Genomic DNA, 15,817 nt, shown 5'->3' on the forward strand with positions numbered 1-15,817 from the left:
GGGGAGGGAGGTCAGAGGTCACAGGCAGAGCGTGACTGTCTTCATGAAACAGGCCATACTGTCTCCTGGCCACTTAGTTCCATCAACAACTGGAAAGGAAATAAAGCATTGGGTTTTGTCTGTAAGGCACGCTTCACCGATGGAAAACATCACAAGGCAAATATGATGCGCTTGTAAAACAAAAAGGAAGAAAGCCCTGTGCCACACTGTTGTCAGGGATGGCAAATTCCAGGGGCCTCAATTCAGGGCAGCAATGATGATTCTCTTTTTCAATTATTTTCTTATTTTTTCTTATTTTTCTTTTTGAAGAATCTGTACCTTGGGGCGGACATTGTGACACAGCAGATTAAGCATATGCTTGCCGTGTGTACATTGTACTTCGGAGTGCCATTTGGATTTCCAGCTAACTCTACTTTGGGTCAACTTCCCTGTTAATGTGCCTGAGAAGCAGTAGATGACAGCCCAAGAACTTGGGTCCCTACCATCCACGAGGGATTGCAGATGGAGTTTGGGGTTCCTAGCTTCAGCCTGGTCCAGTTTGGCTGTTGTGAGCATTTGGGGGAATGAATGAACAGAGGGAAGATCTGTCTCTCTCTTTCTCTCTGTATCTCTCTCTCTGCCACTCTGCCTTTCAAATAAATAATATATATATATATATTTTAAAAAAGATCTGTACCTTCAGGCAATGGAAGTACAGAGAGTTAAGCACAACACAGAGGGATCCAGTGCCAAATAATGCAGTATGAGAAGTCTGTAGTGAGGACTCTGTTAAAGCAGTGTCCCTGAGCCCCACAATGATGGGAGAGCACCTCATCCCATTTCTGAGCTGCCCTAACCCCACCCAAGTTAAGTGGGGGAGCAGAGTGCGATTGTAGCCTTTGCTGATCCTAACTGCACTCAGATTGGGATGGGGACACAACTCCAACTCAGCTGTGTAGCCAAGACCTTGCTTCTAGAAGCAGCCAAAGACTGATGGATTCTCTGCAGCTGATTATTGTCTCTGGCAATATTATCTTTTTTGGCATGAATATTTGAATTGACGGTAAAAGAAAATTGTAAAATCACAGCAGCAGAAAGCCCCTCGTCTCTGCTTCCTTCCTTCATACATTTAGATAAAATGGTTCCCCATATATTTGTCTGATATTATTCCTTTGGTTTGATGCACCCAGCTGGCCAGAATAAGTCATCTTTGGGGATTAAATTTAGTAGAGTATCTATGCAAGTGCCAGGAGCTCCAGAGCCCTTAATGGAACGTTGGCAGGCAAGACAGCAATAATTGTGCAGCAGGTACAATGAAAGTGGGAGGCTGGTACTGCAAAGGAGTTGTAATCTCCCTTTTTTCCCCCAGCAGATTTGAAAGTGAACTAGTAACTAAATTAGGTGTTATTTCAGATTACAACTTGTCACACCTAATGGAAATGACACTGTCAAGCAGACAGATGCCTGTTGGAAATGTGTGGGTATCTAAGGATGGGAATTATGAGTACATTTACGCATTTGATCAGTCATTCAAATAATAGATATCATGCCCGGCAGAGAGATGTGTCAGGCTCTGGAAACAGGAATCTCGTGGTGATCCTGAGATACAAACAGGGAGCTAGGAGTTGTCATTGCTAAATGCTTGTTTATCCAGTACTGCTAGGACTCAGAGGACATGCCCCCAGAGAAGCTCTCGTGTTTCGTGGAGCATTGCTCCATACCCTAATGCCTCCAATTAAAAAAAAAAAAAAAAAGACTTGATTCTTTTTGTGGAAGGTTAATGAGACTGGCTTGCTTTTTCTTTGAAGAGAAAGTTACATGATGGTTGCACATGGGCCTTTCAAAAGTTTGTGGAAATGGCCTACCACGATAGGGGAAAAACTGTGGCTTTCAAATCTCTTCTTTTTGCAGCAAAATGAACTTATCATTTAATTCCATTTCCCTAAAAATGTTTTGAAGTACCCTCATATTACTTCCTCTTATATTTACTGGGCCATGTTGAGTTGAGGGAGGTACAGTTGGATTGAAATTTTACTAATGCACTTATTGAATGTCTACAAAATATATGCTATCATACGGGGTATGGTAAGTTAAACACAGCCCTCCTTGGCCTAAAGATAGAATCATCGTTTCATGCATAATTGTAACACAAGGGTCATTAGGGTGAGTGTTTTGCAGCACAGGAGGTTAAGCCTCCACATGGGACGCCTGAATCCAGTCCTGACTTCCACTTATGATCCAGCTTCCTACTGATGCTCCTGGGAAGGCAGCACATCATGGCGCTAGTGCCTGGGTCCCTGCCTTCCACATCGTAGACCTGGGTGGAGTTCTGGGCTCCTGACTTCAGCCTGGCCCAGCTCCAGCTGTTGTAGCCATTTAGGGAGTGAACCACTGAACTATTTCTGTTTCTTCTTCTCCTTCTGTCAAATAAATAAATCTTTTAAAAACATGTAAAAGAGTAATGCTGGTAAGGGATATGTGAGAAACAGACAGTTTATGCTAAGCTGTTTATTAAAAAAAATCCCACAGAGAAAGATTATTTCATAGACATAAAAAGATAGACACAAACATACATAGAAAATAATAATATAGATTTTTAAAATTTTTTTAACTTTTATTTATTTGAAAGTCACAGTTATAAAGAGAGAGAAGGAGAGGCAGAGAGACAGAGAGAGAGAGAGACAGAGAGAGAGAGACAGAGAGAAAGAAAGAGATGTCTTCCACCTACTGGTTCACTCCCCAATTGGATACAATGGCTGGAGATGTACTAATCTGAAGCCAGGAGCCAGGAGCCAGTGGCTTCTTCAAGGTCCCTCAGGCAGGTGCAGGGGCCCAAGGACTTGGGACATCTTCTACTGCTTTATCAGGCCATAGTAGAGAACTGGATCGGAAATGAAGCAGCTGGGACTCGAATTAGTGCCCATATGGAATGCTGGCACTGTAGGCGGTGGTTTTACCTGCTATGCCACAGCACTGGCCCCAATCATACAGATTTTTAAAAAACACAATCACCGCCATATAAACTCTAGAAACCAGCTGAGACTAGAATGTTAAAAAACTGAGTAAGCAAGATAGATTAAGCTAATATAGTAAAAAATAATTCCTTAGACTCGTGAAAATGGTAATGTTCGAGGTTCTTTTTTTAATTATTATTAAAGATTCCAGGAAGCCAGAGACTTCTGGGTAATGTTTAAATCATTGGGAATTGATCTGACATTTAATGGCAAAATGTTGACTCTCTAATGCTGAAACAAGGTCAACAGGTCAGGAAACTTCCATTACCTAACTTAGCTGACCTCTCTACATGACATATCAGAGTATTGATCAGGGTTGTTAGGAGGGATTGAGCAGCAAGTTCTGTACACCTCTTTTAACATTCATTAAAAATTGGGTCTAGACAAAAATATGACCTTTTCTTAGGATCTACATTTCTATTTGATCCCAGGAAAGGGGGTCTGCTTTGTGTCTTGTTTTTACCTCTTATTTCCTTACGATTATGTTCTTTACGCAATTTTTTTCTGAGAACTCCGTATACAGGGTTCAATCACTGAAGGTCTTCACATACTTTAGGCCTCCCCACTATCTTTGAACTTCAAACTTCATTGATCCTCCAAACTTTAGTGAGGCTGCCAGAATAGTAGTGAGTTTATATGTTCTCTGAGTTGTGGCACTGAATGAGTGATTGAAATTTGCTATGTTGCTAACTCTTCTTGATTTGTGTGACCCATTGTCAACAAAGGTGTGTCAGCCTAACTATGACAAATATTCTATTCTAATTTATGTATGCTCTATTGGGCCTCTATTTGAGGAGTGGTTGCTATCTCAGTGTACTTATTGATCATTATCTTTTACTTGATTAAGGAGATGTTCACACTGACTTTATAGTCTCCAACCAATTTCTTGTTAGATTCAAAAAGTGAAAAGTTATTTAATTTCTAACACTGTAGATTGATGAATTTTAGCTTTCTCAAAATTTCCAAATTTTCTTGTTTTATTCTCATGATACTTCTGCAAAGTTGGTAAGTAATAGGAGAATTTTAACAATTAATCCAGCAATTGCAATGCCTTCCTATTACAGATGACTAATACAAGTCACAGGGATAGTTTGTCCTGCAAAGGACCCAGAACAGGTTCTTAGTCCTATCTTACCTTCATCTACTTGAGGTGAGTAGTGCATTATTTTTAAGATCATAAAGGAACCTAGAGGTGAGGTGGAGTTTGCAAGTTGTCCACCAAACTATGTGGCCTACTTCTTCCACAATGAGATAGAACGTAACTAGGACGAACCTGCCCAGCAATAGACTATATTTTGCTGCTCCCTCTGCAGCCAGCTGTGATCATGAGACTAAGCTATCACTAGTGAAGTGCAAGTAAAGATAATGGACACCACACAAGCTTTGCCTTGAGAACCTGCATGCTTGCTTTTCCAACTCTTTCTTCCTTCCAGGGGTCTGGATTTGTGATTAGGAGGGGGCCTTAGCAGCCACAGGGTGAAGATGGTAGCATAACCTTTGTTCTGGGTTGCATTTCTGAATGACCAAGTGAGCAGAGCCTCTGTCCTTCCTACCCTGCAACCTACATACTGACCTGAATCTCTAGCCTTGGGTTATTATGTGAGAGATAATCTTCTACTTCATGAGACCCATTACATTCTGGGGAATATTTACTTCAGGAGATTAACTTAGCTAATGAATATGAATGACTACTTGATCTTCCTATGAAACATTTCAAGAGCATTCAAGATATGGTTTGCGATGGTTCTGAAAATTAGTAAGCCTTGTCCTTACTCCTTCTCTCCCTCAAATACTTGATGGGCAGAGGAAGCTTAGGGGAACAGGGGAAGAATAAATGTAGGGCAGATAAAGGAAGGAGGAAGCAGTATGGAGATAAGAGCTCTATGATAGAGGCCTTCACACTTCCAAGGAATAAAAACATCAAAAAAAAGAGAGCCAGAACACTTCCACACTTCTATCTTAAAAAATAAACTACATAACGCCTTTACTGAGTATTCTGAATCCACTGGATATTACTAGATAATGAACTAAATTCTTGCCTCTTACCTTGTTTCACCATATTGAACAGAACTATTTATTACAGTAAATCGAACACAAGCCTTAAAGGTTCTAAGATGAGAACTGGAGAATAGTCATCCTGTGTGCCTTTTTACAGAGAGTAACCTCCTCGTTTTCTTCTTAAGTCTTTTCCAATCCAATGGTGTCTTTTCACTTTAATACATGTCACTTAGATCTCTATCTTAGTAGGGCATCTCTAAGGTCTTGCATGCTAGAATCCCGAGAAGTGTAGAGATAAGCATCGCTAGCATCTGCTGATGCAACAGCGACTTGCTCTCCTCCAGAGGTACTCAGACACACACATTCACGTGGAAGCAGACCAGATCCTCACTAGCCACCTCACAGGAGAAGCCACGGGGGACGGTGTGCAGCAACCCACGGTCATCGCTGCCTAATAGCATCTGATCGGAACCTGGCAGGGCTTCAGAACAAGCCATGTGTTCAGGCTAAAACAAGAATGAGAAAAAAACGAGAACGTTGCTTTCTTCTAATGTGGTAAATAGGGCATGAAGGTTTTGTAGTTTGCTAGTAGAACCAGTTGTGCGAGTTCTCTATTCACCCACAGGGCTTGGCCTGAAGGGAGGAAAGTGTTTTTATTCAGAAAATACCTTAGGATCTGTGGCAGAATGTTTGGATTTAGTGTGTAGGATCAAATTATTTATTAATTTATTTGGCATGTAAGTTGACAGTGAGGTTACATAAGTGATTTATGGAGACTAAGCTTGAAAGTGGAACTATTATATTTTGAAAGTTTTTCACAAGTGTTATACCCTCCACTTCTGTTTTTCACATGGGGAAGTGATAAAAGAGAGCTTCCTACTTTTGCATCTCCTTATGTGTTCCTTTGTTATTAAATTTTGGTAGATTTCTCACATTATTTCATATTGTTCTATAAAGAGTATTTTTAAAAATATTTATTAATTTGGGAGTTGGAGAGAGAATGCAAACTCTTTATCTGCTGTTTCACTATGTGAGTGCCCACAGTCCAGGTCTTCGTGTTAGTGGCAGTAGCCCAATGACTTGAGCCACCACTGCTGCTTCGTCAGGTCTGCACTGGCTGCAAGCTGGACTCAGGAGCCGGAGCCAGAGTCAGGAATCGACCCCATGTACTCTGACGTGAGACACAGGCCGCTTAGATGCTCAGCTCCCACTTTCAGGTAGTTTATTCTAACGTGAGAAGAGAATCACTCTGTTAGTGGATCTTCAGTTTGGAATGGAAATAGCATTAGGTAAGAAATCCCCCACACATTTTTAATATGTATGCCTCTATAGATGAGTATGTGGGAGACTGAGAGAAGTCTGCACACAACTAGAAGATGTGATAGCGAGAGACCACAAACCATGAATGTGACAGCAGAGGACACCACGAAACCATGAAGCCTTGAGGTAATAAAATGATTTGCAAAGTTACTGAACAGTAATATGGTGCTTGCACCTTTTAAATCCCCTCTCCTTTCAAGGTTCAGTGTCTCTCAACAGAGTCCAGGTGCCTTCTCAGTATGGCTACCACTGCCGACAGTACTGGGGAAAGCAGTGAGAGAGAGAAGGAGAGAATGGACGTGTGTGTGTGTGTGTGTGTGTTGTGTGACTCTCTTTTATTCCTATCTCCTTCTTCAGTTAGTGGAAAGTATTCTGATAATGTTTCTTTCATTAAGCAACTTGTTTGCTTTGATGAAGACAAATCAACTTCAACTGTTTGTGGCCCATAGAGGAATAGTTCATATCTAGTGGTGAAATTGATTAATTATTAAAGCACTGTGCAATCTCTGCTGAAGGAAAAATATTTATATATGTAAAGATTGAATAAGTCAAAATAATATGAATAGATATGATATGCTGTATTCCATTTTTAAAGAGGCAAATGAAGAGACAGCATAGATCGCTTTTATATTTCACTTGGAAATAAATCCATATGCATATACATTTTACATATTCATGCTTGAGACTATGAACAAAGTTATATTGGTGTAACCGACCATCTCGTCCATTCTTGAAGTAAAGTATTCAATACACTCAAACAATGTTTTGTGAACCAGGAGCAAGCTGCCTTCTTTTGCTTAATTTCTCCCTCCTTCTCCTCCTCCCTCCCACCCTCTCTCCCTCTCTCCCTCCCTCCTCCCCTCCCTCCCTCCCATCCTCTCTCCCTCCCTCCTCCCCTCTCACCCTCTCTCCCTCTCTCCCTCCCTCCTCCCCTCCCTCTCTCTCTCTGTCCCTTTCTCTTTTCACCTCCTTTCTTCACTTAAGGAGCTAAAATAAGTTTTCTTGCTTAATTTTCATCTTTAAAGTCTGACTATGCAGCGGACAGCTGGTTTACAAGTACCCTCACATCTTCTTGCACGAGAACCCTATGTGGGCTGGCATTGTGGCACAGCGGGTAAAGCCACCACCTGTGATTCTGACATCTCATCTAGGTGCCAGTTCCTGTTCTGCCTGCTCCATTTCTGATCCAGTTCCCAGCTAATGGCCTGGGAAAGCAGTGGAAGATGGCCCAAGTGCTTGGGCCCCTGGTACCCATCATGGGAGACCTGGAGGAAACACTTGGCTCCTGATTTCCGCCTGACCCAGTGCTGGCCATTGCGACCATCTGGGGAGGGAACCAGCAGATGGAAGATCTCTTTCTCTCTACCTCTCTCTCCCTCTCTCTAAGTCTGCCTTTTGAATAAATTGAAAAGAACCTCTCTGATATTTAACTCATCTTGTGTAGAAGTTTTGAGGCTCTGAAACATTCAAAAAATTTTCTTGCCTCCAATGATTCTTCAGGATTCCAAGAACTTGGCTACACCACAAAGACATTTAAAAATAAGAAGTACAAGTATTAGCTTTGTTCTATCCAACGTAGGGGTGCTGCATTACTGCTTTTCCCACCAGTGAAACTTGCTTCTCATTGTTTTTCCTAGTCCCCAAACTCCACCATTCAGGAGTTAAAAAATATGTGACAATCCTACCTACAAACAGCCCATATTCTTCCCAAGTAAATGCAGAAACACAGGCTTGATTTCTTGTTACCTAAAAATGGTTGTCAAAATAAGTGGCCATCAGAGCACAAAGGGGAAATTCAGCTTGTTTCCCTATCACTCAAGGCAAGGCTGACCGGAGCATAAAAATCTAAAGGAGTTCAGCTGAAAAGAGACTTGATACATAGTCTTTGTGCTCAACTCTTCTTTCAATCTCCCCCAGGAAGGAGAATGTGATTTTCCTTCCAAGCAAGGAGCAGCAGGGGTTATCTTTTCTTGGGCAAGCTAAAATCTGTCTCCTTGTCAGGGGAGAAAGACCAGGTCAGAGAAGACCCTGCTTCCCAGACAGGGAGCGCAGAAGCTGAGATTCTGGTTCCTGACAAGAAGGATAGGTTCCTGGGGAGGAATCAAGATGCCACCTCGTTTGCTGGGCCATGCGTGGCAGCACTGATTTAGAAATTATACGCATGAGTTTTCGAGCCTTGCCAAGAATTCTTTTCCCATTTTAGTGTCACCAGAGGTAAGGTTATGTGTGACATCTTTTTTTTTTTTTAAAGCCATGAATCTATTCAAAGAATAGAAAGACCGCAATATGGTCCTGCGAGTATACCACTGCTTTGCAAATATGCTAGTATTTTAGAGTGTTTAAAAGGGATTTGGAAACACAAATGGTTGAAGCAGAATGAATGTAATTGGAAATGCTCTTGTATGTCTTTTCCATCAATTTTGCTTTGGGAAAACTTTTGAATCTACAGAAAATTGTAAGCACACATAGTAGAATGCATGCTCATATACCCTTCATGTAGATCTGTGCAGATAGGCTAGCCACTAGCATTGGATCTAGTCTTCATTTTTTTTTTTTTTTTTTTTTTTTTTGACAGGCAGAGTGGACAGTGAGAGAGAGAGAGACAGAGAGAAAGGTCTTCCTTTTGCCGTTGGTTCACCTTCCAATGGCCGGCGCGGCCGGCGCGGCTGCAGCCAGTGCACCGCGCTGATCCGATGGCAGGAGCCAGGAGCCAGGAGCCAGGTGCTTTTCCTGGTCTCCCATGGGGTGCAGGGCCCAAGCACTTGGGCCATCCTCCACTGCACTCCCTAGCCACAGCAGAGAGCTGGCCTGGAAGAGGGGCAACCGGGACAGAATCCGGTGCTCCGACCGGGACTAGAACCCGGTGTGCTGGCGCCGCAAGGCGGAGGATTAGCCTACTGAGCCGCGGCGCCGGCTAGTCTTCATTTTCAATAAATAATTCAGGAAAAAAAGTAATTGTATAGACAATTGTATAGTGAGATGAAAGTTTAAGGATACAGATTTTAAAATGGCTTTGGTGTTTCTCCCTGAGCATATAAGGAATAGTCTCAGCCCAGTGAGAAGTTTATTTATTTTCATATGAAATATGCAAGTATAATACATTACAAATAAAAAAATCCTTTTTTATAAAATAACAAGAATGCGTTACACATGGAAATCTTAGAGGCTGGCTTGTGGCATAGTGGGTTAAGTCTCCACCTATACCAGTTCCAGCCACAGCTGCTCTGCTTCCCATCCAGCTTCCTGCTAACGCTCTTGAGAAAGCAGCTGAAGATGGCCCAAGTGCTTGGGCCCCTGTCACCCATGTGGGAGTCCTGGATGGGATTCTGGGCTCCTGGTTTCAGCCTGGAACAACCCCTCATTGTGGCCAGTTGTGGAGTGAACCAGCAGATGGAATATTCTCTCTCTCTCTGTCAGTCTACCTGTCAAGTAAATAAATCTTTTTAAAAAATGGAAATCTTAAACACTAAGCCATTTCTTCTTTGTGTTTATAACTTTATAAGCCACTTGGACCTGAACCTCATTCTTTGTTCCTTCTCTATTACTGTATCTGGTGCAATGTGAACTTAAGTATACATATAGGGTGGTCGATATTTATTTGGGAGTGGTTCTTATCTAATAATTGATATTCAAAAATTCACCATTGGTAAAACAGGAACTCATTTAAAAAAAAAAAACTATAAAAGCAAGCAGTAACTTTGACCATTTTTCAGTTCCCTCTCATGTGCAATATGACCAGATTGTTTAGTAAGGAAATGGAACACATCCACACGGTAATGCTGCTCCTCGTGAAAGGTTCTGATTTGCTTATTTAGTGTGTTTTCCTTTATCCACAGCAGTGCTGTCCTGCTACTTAGTAAGTGGATGAGCGTGTTTGAGCAAATCGACGTGCTAGTTTCAAAGCACAGAAGGCGATGGAGAGAACTACCTGTCTGAGTTTAGACAGCTCAGGGTGACATAGCAACATAGCATAGAGTAGGGGGCCTAAGCCACAGAAGTTTACTTTTCCCAGTGGTGGATGGAGGCTGGAGAGTCCATGATGAAGGTGCTGGCAAAGCAGGTGACCTTCTGACTCTACTGTTGGATTGTAGGCAGCGGCCTTCCCAGTGTGTGCTCACGCGTCCTCTTGTTTATTCTAAGGACACCAACCCTTTCGGACAGGAGCTGCTTCCTGATGGTATCATTTAACCTTGATTATTTCTGTGGAGCCCTATTTCTAAATTGATAATTGGGGATTGGCGCTTCAATGTAGGAAATTGTAGGAAGCACAATTAAGTCAACAGCACTAGCAAACAAGAGTTTTTGACTGAAGAAAAGGAACTCATTTTGAAAAACAGGCTAGCTTTATGCATGTTACAGAAATATATTTCCAAACGAGAGTTTCAGAAATATTTATGGCATTCCAGTATTGCTTGAGGAAATATGTTAACTATTTTTTTTTTTCATAATTTTAACCAACTTGAAAGAGGAAAGAACAAAGAAAACTGAAACCATCGTAAAACATCATCCCTCAGTATCTGCAGGCTATGGGTTCCAGAACCCTCCATGGATATCAGAATTTGTGGATGCTCAAGACCCTTTATAAAATGGTGTAATACTTGCATATAACCCCCAAAATTCTCTCCTACTCACTGTATCTTTTTTTTTTTTTATTTGACAAATAGAGTTAGACAGTGAGAGAGAGAGAGAGACAGAGAGAAAGGTCTTCCTTCTGTTGGTTCACCTCCCAAATGGCCGCTATGGCCGGCACACCATGCCGATCCGAAGCCAGGAGCCAGGTGCTTCTCCTGGTCTCCCATGTGGGTGCAGGGCCCAAGCACTTGGGCCATCCTCCACTGCCTTCCCAGGCCACAGCAGAGAGCTGGCCTGGAAGAGGGGCAACCGGGACAGAATCCAGCGCCCCGACTGGGACTAGAACCCGATGTGCCGGCGCCTCAGGTGGAGGATTAGCCTATTGAGCCTCTGTGCCGGCCCCTCACTGTATCTTCTTTAGTTTACTTATAATACCTCGCAGTTTCAGTGCTTTGTAAGTACTTATTATGCTATATAATGACAAAGAAAAAAGTCTGCACATGTTCACAGTGCAGATACATTTGTTTCATATTTTCAATGTGTGGTTGGTTGAATCTAGACATAAAATCTGCAGCTATGGAGGGACAACTACATTCTAAAAATTCTCTGAGAATTTTATTTCTCAGTACATTAAAAAAGAATATATATTTAAAGAGTAAATATAAATATATATTTTTTACAAAGTTAGAATTATATATTTGAGGAATGTTCTTTGTCTTGTTCTTTTCCACTCTAAGTTATATAATTTGTGTCTTCCAAATTATTAAATAACTTGTATTTAAACTGATTTAACTTATGAAATAATGTATTAAAATTATTAAATAACTCAAATAATTTTGCCATTTTTGTATTCCATTATTGAACACAGATAATGGACGAGTTTCTGTGTTTATTTATTCGGTCTACATAAATCTTTGGGACAGTTCTGATTATTTTGTTAGGATAATTCCCGAAGAGTAAACGTACTGGGTCAAAAAGTATTAATAATTTTTAGACACTTGATTCCTGTTGCTAACTGGATGTCCAGTAGAACTGTGTGCTCTCTGAATCACGTGTGCTTGGGTCCCAGAACTAGGGTATATTATGCGGTGATCCTCTGGTGTGGCCCTGGCAGTTGCATTCATGTGTACCCCACATGTGTATCCCTAAAGGAAACTGTAAACCATACTGTGAAAGATGCTTGGCCCTCTGTATCTGTGTTTTGCATCTGTGGATTCAACCAAACATGGATTAAAAATATTCAGGAGAAGACAAGTCACATCTGTATAAAGCATCTACAGACGTTTTTTTCCTTGTCCTTATTCTCTAAACAATACAACGTAATAACCCTGTATGCTGTATTAGGTGTTGTAAGTAACCAGGAGACGATTTAGAGCATAAGGGAGAATGTTGGAAAGTTATATAGAATTACTATGGCAGTTTATAGACATGGCTTAGACTTCCACAGGTTTTGTTATTCTCAGGGTCCTGAAACCCACTTCCCATGGGCACTGAGGAATGACTTTACTGTTTTGTAGTTTCTTACTTTAGATTAATACTTAGAAACAGCTCCAACCAATAATATCACAAAAATCATTATCTATATATTCTGATATTTTCATTTTTAAAAATCTATTTAATTCAGCAGGACTTTATTTTACTGTATGCTTAATCCCCAAATCCGTAACCATTATTCCTAGCACAATTTACTAAACAACACATTTCCCCAACAATTTGTGATTCCAACTATATCATTTACTATAACTATAAAATATCTGAGTCTGTTGCTAATCTTGTTTCCCTGTCTCCTTTATTTAGCTGTATCTTTTAAATGTAACTGGTAATATGAACAATATTCCTTTTTCTACTAAAAATATGAGGGGGTCTTCAAAAAGTTCATGAAAAATTCATAGTATGAAAAAATAATGCATGGCTTTTTATAACAAAGTAAACATAGTCTTTAATTCCATTTTATACAAACGTTTTGAAGTACACTCTAATTTTGATGGTTTCACCAGAATAATTTAAAAAATCAGTCCATCAAATTAAAATAACTTATTAAAGATTTCTTTTTAAAACTGAACTTCTATTTAATTTATAAAATAGTTTGAGGAGACCATATGTGTGCAAAGTTGTGGCTTCCCATGTTAAAATATGATATGCTTTTATTTATGTGTAGTTTTTTCTGTGTTTTTCTTCAAAATTTCCTGATTATTTTTGTACAGATTTTACATGTGTGGTTTCCCAAGTTTATGTTTGGTCTGTGCATGTCTAACATTCATATTATAAATGGACTATTTTCTACATTGTTGATAAGTTATGATTGCTAGTGAATATGAAATTTATTGATGTTTTACTTGCTCATGTAATAATCAGGGAACTATTTAACTCTTGCATTACTGTCAAAATTTCTAAGTTGTATCTCTTAAGGTTTTCCAAAGCATACTCATTTATCATGTGTATTAAATGTTAAATTATCTCTTATTTTCCAAGTTTTATTATCTTTTCTTGTCTTATTAAATTGGCAAAAACTTTCAAAATACCAAAAACAAATGATGCAGGCAAGAATGTTTATCTTGCTCCTCACTTTAATTTTACTATCTGAAACATTTTAACACTTAATCATCATTTTGACATTTTGACACTTAATCATCATTCTGGTTATTGATATAAGGTAAATAGTCTTCATCATGTTACGTAAGACTCCTATTTCCTATTTTCTGTAAGCTTCATTAGGTAAGGATGTTGAATTATTTAAAAATATTAATCTTACTTTGTCATGGTATTTTCTCCAGTTATTTTTTGGCATTTATCAAAGAGCTTTCTGCTATCATTGATAGAATTCTATTTATCAATGTTAAAATTGCTTTAAAAATAAATTTATGTCTTGCTATGATTTCTTAAGTATTCATGTAGTAATTTTCATACTAGTCAGCATTTGGTGTTATGTCACAGTTATAAACTATATTGAAATAATGTTAAATGTAATTTACAGTGTCTGACTTTGTTTACCATTTTTAAAACAATAGAGCAGAAAAAGCTAATCATTTTCATTCTGACCTGTTTTTTGAATGGCAAACAGATGGGTAATGCCACGCCTGCATTCTAGCCATGAGTGGAGTCAAATGAAGACTCTAGCATGAAAAAAATTATAAGTAAATATACACAAGAAGACTATTCCCCCCGATAATTCAGAACTTTATTATGTTAAAGTTGTTCCAAAGCAGGATAAAATTTATCTTAAAGCTGTGAAAGGAAGGTCTGAGGTTAGTAAGCAGAAGTGGATCCTTCCTACTGTGTAAAGGGCAGACACTCCATGTGTCACGTTTGTCTCCTTACCTAACTCTGATCTTTGTCCAGCTGGTTTCCCTCCCTTCACCTGGAGCCAAAGATGGAGTGGAGAAGGCTTATTTCCACGTAGAGACCCACGTGGAAACAACCCTTGGACTTTGACGATGCCAGCCTCCACTGCTGGGCAACCTGAGCAATGGGAGAAAGGGAAAATATACCCATGCATTCGAAAAGTTTTCAAGACTTCTTCAAATTACGTTTAGGACACAGATTCAGAAAGATTTATTTCTTGCATTTTTTTATATTATAAAACTAGAAGAGGTGACACACCTCATGGCAACGCCCCTCGGGAGACATTAGGCTATGGATGACAGCACAACTGGTAACTCTGAAACCTGAATTAGGCTTCTGAGTATTATTGAGGTTTTTGTTCCTCCATAGAAGATGGGCAAGGGTTTGAGCCAAGGAGTTTGCAAGAGGTCCATATGGTCATTATGAACTTAGACACCCTAAGTATCTGCGATAGCTGAAACTGCGCAATTGTTTGAGGTTTTTAAAGAACCTCGGCACATGAGGGACAATGAAGAATCCTATGAGGTGTGCGGCAGGGTTCCCAGGAACAGCTGGTGCTGGAAACCCTGTGCTCAAGAGCATTGAAAGAAACTGGGATAAGTGTAGACTAAAGAGTTGGTGAATAGTAACTGTGTTCATTTGCCAGGGGTCCCATAACAAAGTACCATAAACTGGGAGCCTTAAAACAACAGAAACGCGTTGTCTCACAGTTCTGAAACTCCAGAAATCCAAAATCAGGGTGTCGGCAGGGCGGCCTCCCTCTTCGATCTGTGAGGCAGTCAATCCTTGCTTGCTCTTCCTAGCCTTGGGGCTCCTTGGCTGCAGCTGCATAATTCCAGTCTCTGACTGTTGTTACAGTGTATTCTCCCTGTGTATTTGTGTTCAGATGCACATCTTCTTGTTCCCCCAAAGAGTTATTTATGTGAAAAAAGGCTTACACACACACACACACACACACACACACAGAGAGATAGAGAGAGAGAGAAAGTGCCAGAGTCAGAGAGAGATCTTCTATCTGCTGGGTCACTCCCCACATGGCTGCAATGTTGGCCAATCTGAAGCCAGGAGCCAGGAGCTTCTTTCAGGTCACCCACATGGGTGTGGGGCCCAAGTATATGGGCCATCTTCCACGGCTTTCTCAGGGGAATTATCAAGGAGCTGGATGGGTAGTGGAGCAGCCGGAACTTAAACCGGCACTCATATGGGATGCTGACGCCGCAGGTGGAGGCTTTACCCACCATACCACAGCACCGGCCCCTAGATGCTCATCTTCTTATAAGGATGCCCGTAGGCAAGCCCTATTCCAGTGTGCCCTGATCTTATTACTAATTTTATCTACAAGAACTCCATTTTCAAATAATGCAGCATTCAATGGTAGTGAGTGTTAGGACTTCAACACATTTGTTTGTTTTTTTTTTGGTAAAGGATTAAATTCAACTCATAGCCACATGAATATTATACAAAGATGAACATAGAGAAAAAAAACTTTTTATTTTGCCCTGGTAGATCATTGCGGACTTTTCAGAGATCTGATACCAAGGTAACCGCCAAGTTCACAGCAGTTGATTAGTGAGTGTGAAGTAGTGAAATGA

The 15,817-nt window shown here is 40.4% G+C and overlaps 1 long non-coding RNA gene across 1 annotated transcript; it reads left to right on the forward strand.

Moving 5' to 3' along the window:
- The first annotated feature begins 6 nt into the window (after nucleotides 1-6).
- Nucleotides 7-7,734, forward strand: LOC138849254 (uncharacterized). Its single transcript, XR_011387787.1, has 2 exons — nucleotides 7-6,437; nucleotides 7,463-7,734. It is a non-coding gene; the product is annotated as an uncharacterized lncRNA (long non-coding RNA).
- The last annotated feature ends 8,083 nt before the right edge of the window (nucleotides 7,735-15,817 follow it).

This window comes from Oryctolagus cuniculus, chromosome 4, assembly GCF_964237555.1.
Source record: "Oryctolagus cuniculus chromosome 4, mOryCun1.1, whole genome shotgun sequence".
Lineage (NCBI taxonomy): Eukaryota > Metazoa > Chordata > Mammalia > Lagomorpha > Leporidae > Oryctolagus > Oryctolagus cuniculus.